The following is a 10,705-nucleotide window of genomic DNA, read 5'->3' as shown; positions in this document are numbered from 1 at the left end:
CAGCCTCCCCACGTGCGGGGACCCAGGGAGCATGCTGCGCAGCCCCCCCGCCCCCCCGTTCTGAGAGCCCAGAGCTAGGAGAAGGGGTCGTGACTCTCCCACTGTCCTCTCTGTGCGCTCTGGAACGAGTGACCTCATTCTCTCCCGGGTTTCCCCACCCCCTTCATCTTTAAAACAAACTTCTTGGGCCATCAGACACTGAGGGTTTTTTAGCTTTAAATTCTTGGGGTTTTGTTTGTTTGTTTTTTGTTTTTGTACCTGTTTATAATGCTGATGGAACTTGGGCTGATTAACAAGAAAATATTTTCCAATTAGAGCAGAAATGGTGATTCACTCACCACTTCGGCTTCTACAGCTCGTTGCCACGAAAGGCAGGCTCGCTCGGACGGGGGAGGGCCACGGGCAGGGCAAGTGAGCATTTCTGCCGGCCTTTGGATTTTTAATATCTAACTGTATTGACACGTGGACGACCTTCCGTGTCCCCTTTCCAGCCCAGCAGGTCTGGGTCCTTGGCTGTTTTCTGATAGGAGGCAGCTGAGAGGTGCTGAACAGATGTTAGGCAAGAGCCCGTCTAGGTCCGTGCTAGGACCGTGTTTACACGGGCTTCGGGCAAAGCGAGGGGCTTTCATTACCTTAAATAGCAGCGGACATGAACGTGTACAGAGCACACCTGGCCGACGTGTCGTCCCTGTTAGGACTGCAAAGCGGTTTTCCGCTGGTTTAGCTCCTCACAGAGCCTTGGCTGGACAGCTCCCTGCCACCTTCCAGCACAGGACGGGGCCTCTCGAATGAAACGGCTAATTCTGGTCGCTTCCCTAGGAAGGGAAACAGCAGAGCCCATTACCGTAGATGTGGTTCATGGAATTCAGAGTGTCCTGGGGGGACTGGTGACAGGTCTATGGATCAAAAGATCATTTGAGTTACGTCGGTCATTGAGAGAACACACCACACTCCCAGACAGACTCCGAAATGATGGAAAACCACATTCTTAGTGACTGTCATAAAAAAATCCCCTGTTCCACCATTCACAGCCTGACCACTGACCTAGTCATTCCCTGTCCTTCTAGCACGTCTCTAATCCATCCCAGAATGGGGGAAAAGCCTCCCAGAGCGTTGTGTGAGAAAAAAACGATCCCAGAGAACGACCGCAGACTAATTTGTGCAAGAGTCTTGCTCAAATATTTTCCCTTTTATTTTTTTTCATCCCGAAGTCGCAAAGTAAAATGGTTGCTGAATTAAAGATTAGCATGGAAGACTGAAATAGGACAACATTCTTATATTAGTTAAAATTCTTTTGGTTGCAAGGAATAGAAATCCATCTTAAGCTAGTTAAGCCAAAAAAGAATTTTATTATAAGGCTCCTTGGATTCAATGGAATCCGAAAGAGTGACACGAGAGGCCTCGGGAGCGGCTAGAGCTACGCGTGTAGAGGCTGTCAGGGTCTGCTCTCCTCTCCCTGCCTCCCATTCCCATTCTGCTGATTGGCATTTTCCGCTCCTCAGTCCACATGGTGGGACGGGCTGCCAACTGCTCCTGCATTTCCACGTCTTCATCTTCAGACTCCCTTTGTCAGTTACAGTTCCCGAATCCTGGGGGAGGATTCTGGTTGGCCTGCTTGGACCGGGCGCCCACCTCTCAACCAATAGGCTGGGCCAGGGGCAAGGCCCATGGTCCCTGCGGTGGGACCCCTCCCTCACCACAGGGGAGAGGGGCAGGGTCGTGGTCCCCAGGTGGTGGGGACGATCATGGCAGGGGCTGTGCCGACGGAACAGTAGGGCCCCAATGCGTTTCTCTACCAAAACCAAAGGAAACTATGAAAAAAATAGTTTATCTGGGAGCAAGAATAATATATTATCCTTTGTGGTCCAACAGCAGTTACGAATCCCTAATCTGTGGCCAACTAGTTAAGTGGAATAATGTAGGCTTTCTGAAGTATAAATGATTAACTAGTTTTCATTTAACTTAGTGCATCTGATCTCCCCCAAATTCCCTACCGTTTTATAATCTCGGAGCATGGTCATGTACTGTTTTGCGGAACCCTTGCCTGGCTCACCCGGTGAGCCCACAGAATTCAATGGCCGACCTTGTCTTCCAACTGTCTGAGGATGATCAGACAACGGAGCACAGAGAATGGAGAAGACACTTGTTTTCTCCTCGTTTAGGACGGAGGAAGGACACCGTGTACAGTGAAGAGCAAGGCAGTCCCAGCAGGCAAGACGTGTGTGTTCTCTGTCTGGGGACGGAGGAGTCCATGAGTCTAGAACAGGGAGGGACCGGGAAAGCCGGTGCCGGTTAATGTGAGTGAGGGCCTCCAACTGAGGATGTAGCCTACCAGCAAGGTGGTACTAACCTCCCAGGTGCCTCCAGGGGCCCAGCTGGGAAATGGGCCTGCTTGGTGGAAAGAGAGACGGGCACCCATGCCATGGACTGAGGGAAGAGACACACTCAGTCCGTTTGCACGTACGGCTCATCACTCCCCAGCTATTTACTGTCCCATTGCTAGAGATGCAAAATACTCAGTTTGAAGGAAGCTCCTGGTTAGTTAGCTCCTCAAGGCCAAACTGAAGAAGCATGAGGCTCCTGATTCGGTGTCTCCCAGCTGTCTAGAAAACAAATACGAGTATTCTAGGTATGGTGGATTTCACCGTTGCTTCAGCCTCCCAAGTTATCATGCGCCGCACTTAAGAAGAGGATGTTGCCTCCTCTCCAGCCTTTGTTGACCTTCGCCTCCTCCTGGGTGCCTTGCGAGAGGCAGCGAGGAAGCCAGGACAGGAGAGTCTCTGCTTCGAAGGCAGGCAGCACACAGGTCGAGCCTTGGGTCAACGTTTCCCCTCTACGGCGGAGATGCCACAACCACCCCTCAGAAGGACCCTGAGGACCAGACTGGCCAGATGGCCTGCCAGAATACGTCCAGTCACAGGTGACAGAAAATGGACTCAGACGAGCTGGAAAATACAAAGAAAATGACTAAGTCGTGTGTCGGAGAGTCTGGGGGTGGCCATGGCCTCAGCAGTGACTGGGCACAAGGACTCAGCTGATGGCGTTAGATTCTGTCATTCTGTCCTCCTCCGCCCACCCCCTTTCTTGGTTCACTTCTGTCTTTACAGTCCAAGACGGGCTTTCCTCCCACAACAGGGGAACGGGGCCTGGACAAAGATGGCTCCCGCTGGCCTTACCACAGGAAGTGACCCCAGAGGGAAGAGGATGGCTTCTCTGAACACCCGCCTTTAAACCCCAAGGGAGGATTTCTGACCTGACCTAGAGGGTGTGCTTGTCCCCAAGCCACGGAGTAGCTTCCTTACAGCCACTGTGAGTAGAAACCTTGAGTCAAGCCACCCAGAGGAGGAAGTGGGGCTGTAGGAAGTTTGCAGGACTCTGAACCCAGAGGGGAAGATTTCACCAGGGAGCCAAGGGCAGGGTGAGTTTCTGTTCATGGGTTCCTGCCTGGGGAAGACAAATTTGATTTGGGTGTGGGATGGTAGGGAAAAAAATGAAATGGCAGAGGGCAAACGAATATTTATTAAAGGACCACTGTCCGCTCAGCCCTGGGGGTAGAGCAAGGCCCAGCCTTCATAGAGCTTACAAGTTAATGAAACAAACAGAAAATTTTAGTAAAGCATCGTCAGTGTTATGACAAGAGTATATAGTGAGTTCAAACCCACAGCCAGGGGGATCCAGGGAAGACTTTCCAGCAGAAGTGACGGGGGTATGAGTTGGTCACAGAGCAAGAGGGTGCAGAGTGCGGGGACAGAGGATCGGCATGTGCAAAGGCCCCAAGGAGAACCAAGCAGCTTTGACAGCCCCGGTAGTTCCTCCCTCCACCAGTCCAGATGGTTGGCACGCTGTTGGGGGAAGGCGTATGCATTTTCTGGGGCCACTGTGACAGATTACCACACACTCAGTGGCTCAAAACAACAGAAACATCCTCTCTCTCATGGTTCCGGAAGCTGGAAGTCTGAAATCGAGATGCGAGCAGGGCCGCCCTAGGGGAGAAACTTTCCCAGCCTCTTGTGTATGTCCCAGGCTCTGGTGGCTCCAGGCCCCCCCTGTGGCTGCACCTTCCCATGCCTGCCTCTACCTCCATGTGGTCTTCTCCTGCAGGTTCCTGTCCTCACCTCTCCTGGGTCATGCAGGACGATCAGCTCATCTCAGGATCCTTAACTGAGGATCCTTTCTCCAAGTAAGGTCACATTCCCAAGGTCTGGCCACGGGGAACTAGACACACCTCTTGGGGGCCCCCAGTAGTATAGGACGGAGGGTAGAGTAATCACAGATGCTCCAGACTGAGCAGCAAGGCCAGGTCCTAGGCAGTCGGGGCCTCAGCCTAGAACAGGCCAGTGATGCCTCAGATCACATTCTAGTGGTCATTTTTGGGAAGCAGGGCTGTGGTCTGTCAGGGGGCCACTGCCATGGCTCAGGAAGCAGGGACAGGGAATACCCCAAGGAGGCCGTTGAGTCATGGATGGGAAGAAGTGGATTGTGGATCTGCAGAGGAAAGCAGGTCGGCAGGACTTGGGCATGGTTGGGTGGCAGGTGGCAGGACTCAGGCAGAGGGATCAGCCTGGGGAATGTGTATCGTTATGTTAATACGTATCCTGTATATTAATTCCCCCCCCCACCAGGAGACAGCCTGGAAGAAGGAAAGAATGCTGGCTTTGGAATGGGCTAACCCTGGGTTCAAATCCCAGTGCTTTCACTTCCCAGCTTCTCGACCTTGACTCTCATTTTCTCTGGGCCTCTGTTTCCTCCTCAAGAAAATGAAGATACAATACTGACTTCCTAGGGCTCTTGGAAGAATGAAAAGACAGCTTGCAAAGGGTGCCTGGCCTGGAGCCCAGCCCCACGTGTGCACCCTAAATGCCCTAGTTCCCCTCCTTCCCTGGCTCGACCAGCCCCTTTCCTGCTGGGGCTTCCCCCACCCCTCCCATCCCCGGGTTCAGCTGCCCCCACCTCCTACCTCGCTCCCATCTGCTTCCTGGCCAGCTGGCCCCTCACCTGTAGCTCTTCTCTCCCGGGACCTGCCCACAAATTCCCCTCTCCCCTGTGCCGGCCCTTTGACAAACGTTCTCTCCTCCAAAGCAGCACACACTGCAAATGCAGACAAGCTGTGAAATGGGCGTCTCAGGCCCCGAAGCCCTTGTTTCATTCAGTTCCTGCTGCCGTTCATTTGCTCACTCACTTCTTCCTGCGTTTGCAGAACCCCTCACTCAACACACATGCAGGGTGGGCCTGGCCTGGCGCAGACACGAAGCACCGTGGAACTCATTCCACCTCCTGCAATTTGCGGATCGTGTTGGGCCACTGACGTTCTCTCGGCTTCTGGGTTCTCGTGACTGGCAGCCTCTGCAGGTGAAGTGAGGAGAAGCTTGAGTTAGATGCTCCAGGAGGTGGAAGGTGTCCCCTTAGAAAACCCATCACCCCATCCTACCTCTCAGGCACATTTCCAATCTCATCGGCCACATTGTCACCAACCCCTCTCCTGCCACATCCCTCCCATTCCCACTCCTGGCTCTTCATCTGGTTAGCCAAGAGGGAAAGGCCAGCCTTTTTTTATTTAGAGCCATCTTTCAGGAGCAAGAGCACAAAAACTGTGTGGTTTTCTGGGACTGGCCTTGCACAAAGTGGAGAGTATCTAGCATACTCTGCCCCTCTGGGGGTTTGGCTTGCTCTTTTGGGCAGTGGAGAGGCCTCTGCTTTCCCCCTTCAGGCTTCCAGGAGCCTCATGGTGCTCAGGGAACATGTGTGCAAGTAAATGCATCCTGATGGGATTTGCACAATTCGGGAGCTTCTCCATTAAGGGATGTTCTCAAAGACTTGCAGCAGAGGTTCACTGAGACACTGATTCAACCCACCATCTCAGACATGCTGTCATGAGGACGGGGAAGATGGTGTGAACTCCGGGAAGGCAGAAACTTCAGGAAGAACAGTCATTCCATGAATTGATGCATTCATTTATTCCATTAGCACTGTTCAAGGGCCTGTGGGGCTTACCAGGAAGAATAAGAAACTGTCTCTGTCCTGCAGGACCTCAGGGAGTTTAGAGAGAAGGAGGCAAGTACACATGTCTGTGTGTCTTGCTTTAAGACTATCCTTAGAGCACTGATGTGCACTTGGCATCTCATGTCGAACACACTCTGGGGCACTCAATGTATAAATTCCTGCTAATCTCTCGACAATGTTTTGAGGAAGGTATAAACACCCCTTTCACAGACGAGGAAACAGAATTGTGGAGAGTAACTTCTCCAGGAACCAGGCTTTCCAACCCAGTTCTGCTGACCCCAACTATTAAACCTGCTTGTCAAAATTTAAATTAAAGAAAAAGAAACAGATGAAAGGGAATTTGGCACATTAGAGAAGTATTCTTCCTTTTGCAAAAGAATTCAGTTCTTGTAATCCTTTAAATTCTGAGTGACTCTAGAACCCTTTCAAAAGTTTTCACTCCCCTGACTTTCCTCCGCAATTTCAGGAACACTTCCAACAGGCAGCATGAGGCTTTGCTGGTAGAGGTGTCTGTGGCTGTATCTAGAATAGTACGCAGCCACAGCAGCTTTGGTGATCCCAAAAGTTGATATGAGAAGGTCCCAAAAAGGAAGTTCGGGCCAGAAGGGAATCTAGATTCTCTGAGTGAAATCTCTCATTATCAATCCTGGGAATTGAGACCAGAGAAGTTAAGTGACTGGCCTAAGGCCACACAGCTAGTTTGTGCTGGGGAGATGAAACTCGGTTTTGCCCAGTGCTGCTCAGCACAGTGAGGGAGGTGGCTCTGTCCACAGGTCCCGTGGCCCACAGCCAACTCCATGTAACCTTTGCCAGGAGCCAGACATTCCTGGTGCCATGTGGGCAAAACCTGATGAGCAGCCCACCCCGTTCAGCCCCCCTGCTGTGCATTAAGGGATCAGTTTTCATTTAATTGAAGTTTGATGTACTCTGAGCTGAGGTGGCCTTGCTTTGAGTTTCTGAAGAAAGAATGCAGCCTTGGCCCAAGAGTTTGAGTTTCACATGTGGGTTCCAACACCTGAGGGAGACTGCCCTAGTACTTTCTAGAGTCTTTCTGAACGTTTGCCTTCTTTTTGGCTGTTCCTTTCTCAGCCAGGGCTCGCATCTCAGACTGCAAGGAGGTGAGGCTGGGGGAGCCGAGGCCCGTGGAGAACAGGCTGTCTTCCCTTTAGCCCTTGGGCGGTTAGCGGGGCGGAAGGCTCTGGAAGCGCTCGCTCAGCTTCCCCATGTGCACCACCCACGGGCAGGGCCCCAGACACCGGCAGACAGGATCCTGGGAGGGGAGCCCTAGAGCGTGAAGTTTAGTGAAGGACATATATCAGCCCACAGCCCTGCCAGGCTGGCCACCCTCTCCCTGCCTGCAGAGTCCTCCCCGCTCCCTGGCTCTGGAACTTCCCACCGCCCTTCAGGCCCTGCCTTCTCCCTGGCTCTGCGTGACCGTGGGGTGCCGATGCTGGGTCTGTGCTGTGTCCGTGCTCACCTGTTGCCTCTGCCAGCCCCACTCCTGCCTGCAGGGCTGAGACCCCACTCTCAGTCACGCCCTTGACCTTGGATTTCCATATCGGCCTCATGCAATAGATGTTTTCCCATCATGACGGATGAGGAAACAGCATTAGCAGAAGGTGAGGGTCTGGTCCGAGGTCACCCGTGGAGTGAAGCGCAGAGGAAGGCCCAGCTCCTCTGGTCCCTCACACCTGCTCCAGCGCTGCTGCTGGTGCTGGGGTGAGACAGGGTCTCTGACCTTCACCGGCACTATATTTGGGGGACAGGAGCTGTTTTCATTTCGGATGGACACATTTCTGTTTTCCGGATCTTCTTCAACAAGCCCTCAAGACTTGTGTCATTGAAAACCACACTGATGACCGGAGCTCCCTGACGGCTCGTTTAAACCCTGCATAAGGAGCCCGTGGCTGTCATCCTGGCTGTCTAGAGGGGGTACCTAAGCTAGAGAAATGTGAAATAACCAGCAGAGTCGAACAGTCAAGAGCCCCAGAGCCAGGCTCAGGCCTGGGGAGGCCAGATGGAGCTTTCCAAGTGGAGAGCAAGCTTTGTCTTCGGAAGAAAAGGAGCAATCCGCTTCATGAGAAATGTCCAGAGAGGCAAATCCACAGAGATGGAAGCAGACAAAGGGGTTGTCAAGGTCCGGGGTGGATGGGGACAGGCTTTCCTTCCGTGTGATGACACATTCTAGAACAGGACAGTGGCGGTGTTTGTACAACGCTGTGAATGTATTAACTGTCACTGATGGTAGCTTTTATATTTGCATTTTATCACAATGTTAAAGATTAAAAAAAAAAAAGCAAGGAAAGGAAAAGCTGCTCGACCGTTTCCAGGGTCAGTTATGTTCTGGAAACTCTTTTCAAGAAGGAATACGGTTTCTTCGAAAAATGATAAAAGAAGAGGCCCATGGGGATGGGGAACCCAGAAGACTTGAAACAGGAATCATATGGCTGTTAGAATTATTTCCTTTGCCAAAGATGTCTGCAGGTTCATCCAACACTCATCAAAATCCTGGGCACATGGCTTTTTTCATACCCATTTCAGCGATGGGAAAATCTCTACACCCTGAGGTGTAGAGAGGTTCAGTGACCTGCCCCGGATCATGATGCTGGTAAGTGGCCACCTGGGCTCTGATTCCAGGTGCTCTGACCTCCAGGTTCACAATGGGAACTGCGATCATCTCAGATCTGTGTTCAGTCTTATTACCTTATGAGTGCAACACGGTGCCATTGAACTCAGTGAAAGCATTCCTGTCTTTACCCTGCCAGATCAGTAACAGCTTGTGCAACAGGGAGACGTGCTTCCGAGAGAACAGGCTTAGTGACACTCCTGAACATGAGGTCCCTGGCCAGCCTGTGCCAGGTCATGACAAATTGTGTTGAAATAAACCTTGTGCCCTAAAGGTTGTATTGGGAGGGTGATGGGGGAGAAGACACGAGCTCCTGGCCAGCCACACCCAGTGGAGACCCTGCAGACCTCCCAACTGGTGCCATCGCTGGCAGGCATGGTGGCCGCCCCTTAGCCAGTGGCTTTGGTGGCCTGTGCTCTGGTGGCCGCAGCCACGGTCCAGGAACAGTGAGCTGGGAGACAGTTGCACCGAGGCTGCATGAGAGAGCATTGAAAGATGGAAAAACAAAATAAAAAGCCAAACCCACAATCTTCTGAGGCATATATTAGTTTAGTTCTAGCGGGGTGTGAGTTGGGCGGACTCTCTGAGAAGACATCCCCATGCACACCACAGTGGATTTCAACCTTCAGGTTCTGATTGGCTGAACAGCCACAATGATACCAGTTATAGCCCAACGCCATTCAAGGATCTGCTCTCCACACAAGGGTTTGGGGCAGAAGCACCAAGTCTCAGATTCTGGACCCCTGGAGGACAAAAAGCCTCAGATCTTGGACCTTTGGAGGACAGAACGCATCCTGCTTCCTCTGCCCAGTGCCGGGCTCGGCTATCTCCTGCTCAGACCTTTGCAAGAGCCTGCTGACCGGGTTTCCTGCTCGGACTTGTCCGTCATGAGCGAGCCACCAACCACTGTACCCCAGAGTGAACTTTCCAGAGCCAAGTGGGGGGTCATGGTCTCACTCCCCTCACAGAATAACATGCAGATTCGAGAGAGATTGGAGATACTGAGTGAGGGCGTCTGGGCAATGATCTGAGGTATCACAGGTTTCTGGCTTGGCCAGCTGTGTGGACGATGGTCCATTTCCTGGGCGGAGGACAAGCCAGGGTTGGGACTGGGTGGGTAAGTGGGGTTGTCCGACAATGGGCTCAGCTTCAGACACAATGACATCTGGGCATAGGACACACACAAGGAGAAACACTCACCACGATAGAGAGAAGGCAGAGGGCCCATGCCAGGACCTCTGGAGCACCAGCGTTTAAGGATGGCCGCGGGAAGGGGGTCTGCAGGGAGACAGAGGGAGGAGGCCGGGCTGGAGGCAAAGCTGGGGAAGTCCTCAAAGCCAGGATGCCAAGGCATGTGCGGAGGGCAGAGCCGCTGCCACCTTGGCAAGGGGCTTTCCGCGGGGCTGGCGCTGGTAGGGAGAAGCCGGACTGCAGTGGCCGTTCTCAGACAGGAAGTGCAGGACCGCTTCTGTCAGGAAGTTCAGCCAAGAATGCGGGAGAAAAAGAAAGGACTGGGTCTGGAGAGGAAAAGTCTTCAAAAGAGGTTTTCTTTCTTTCCTCCTTTCCCTCCCAGCCCCTCCCAAGAGGGGACTCTGACCATGTCACATGGGGAAGAGGCCAATGGAGCAGCCTCAGGGAAGGACCCAGAAGGGACAAAGAATGATCTGCAGGGAAGGTGGGGCTGGGGAGGGGATCAGAGTCTGGCGGGGGGAGGCGTCCCGCTATCACCGCTGCCAAGAGGAGGACAGGAGAGGACAGAGACAGATTAGCCTGGGGTTTGGGCCAAGAGTTGGGGAAGTCATCTCATCCCTTCTAACCTTGCCTCCAAGTGGTCTTGTACAAAAAGGGCCGCCCATTCTCGTTTTCCTGCGTGCCTGGCTTTTCTCCACGTCACTGCATCTGTTTTCCCTGTGCCCTTCATTCTGTCTTTCAGTGCAGACGGTTATCCGGATTTCGCGGGACCCAAAGCACGCACAACGCGGGACAGCTTCATTAACAAAAAGAAGGCTCACAGGCTTTCCTTCGGCAAATTCGACAAAAACACATGGAAAGGTGAACACAATCTTGGCTCCTCCTAGA

The sequence above is a fragment of the Meles meles genome, chromosome 17 (assembly GCF_922984935.1).
Source record: "Meles meles chromosome 17, mMelMel3.1 paternal haplotype, whole genome shotgun sequence".
Lineage (NCBI taxonomy): Eukaryota > Metazoa > Chordata > Mammalia > Carnivora > Mustelidae > Meles > Meles meles.
Note: the sequence above shows the minus strand (reverse complement) of the source record.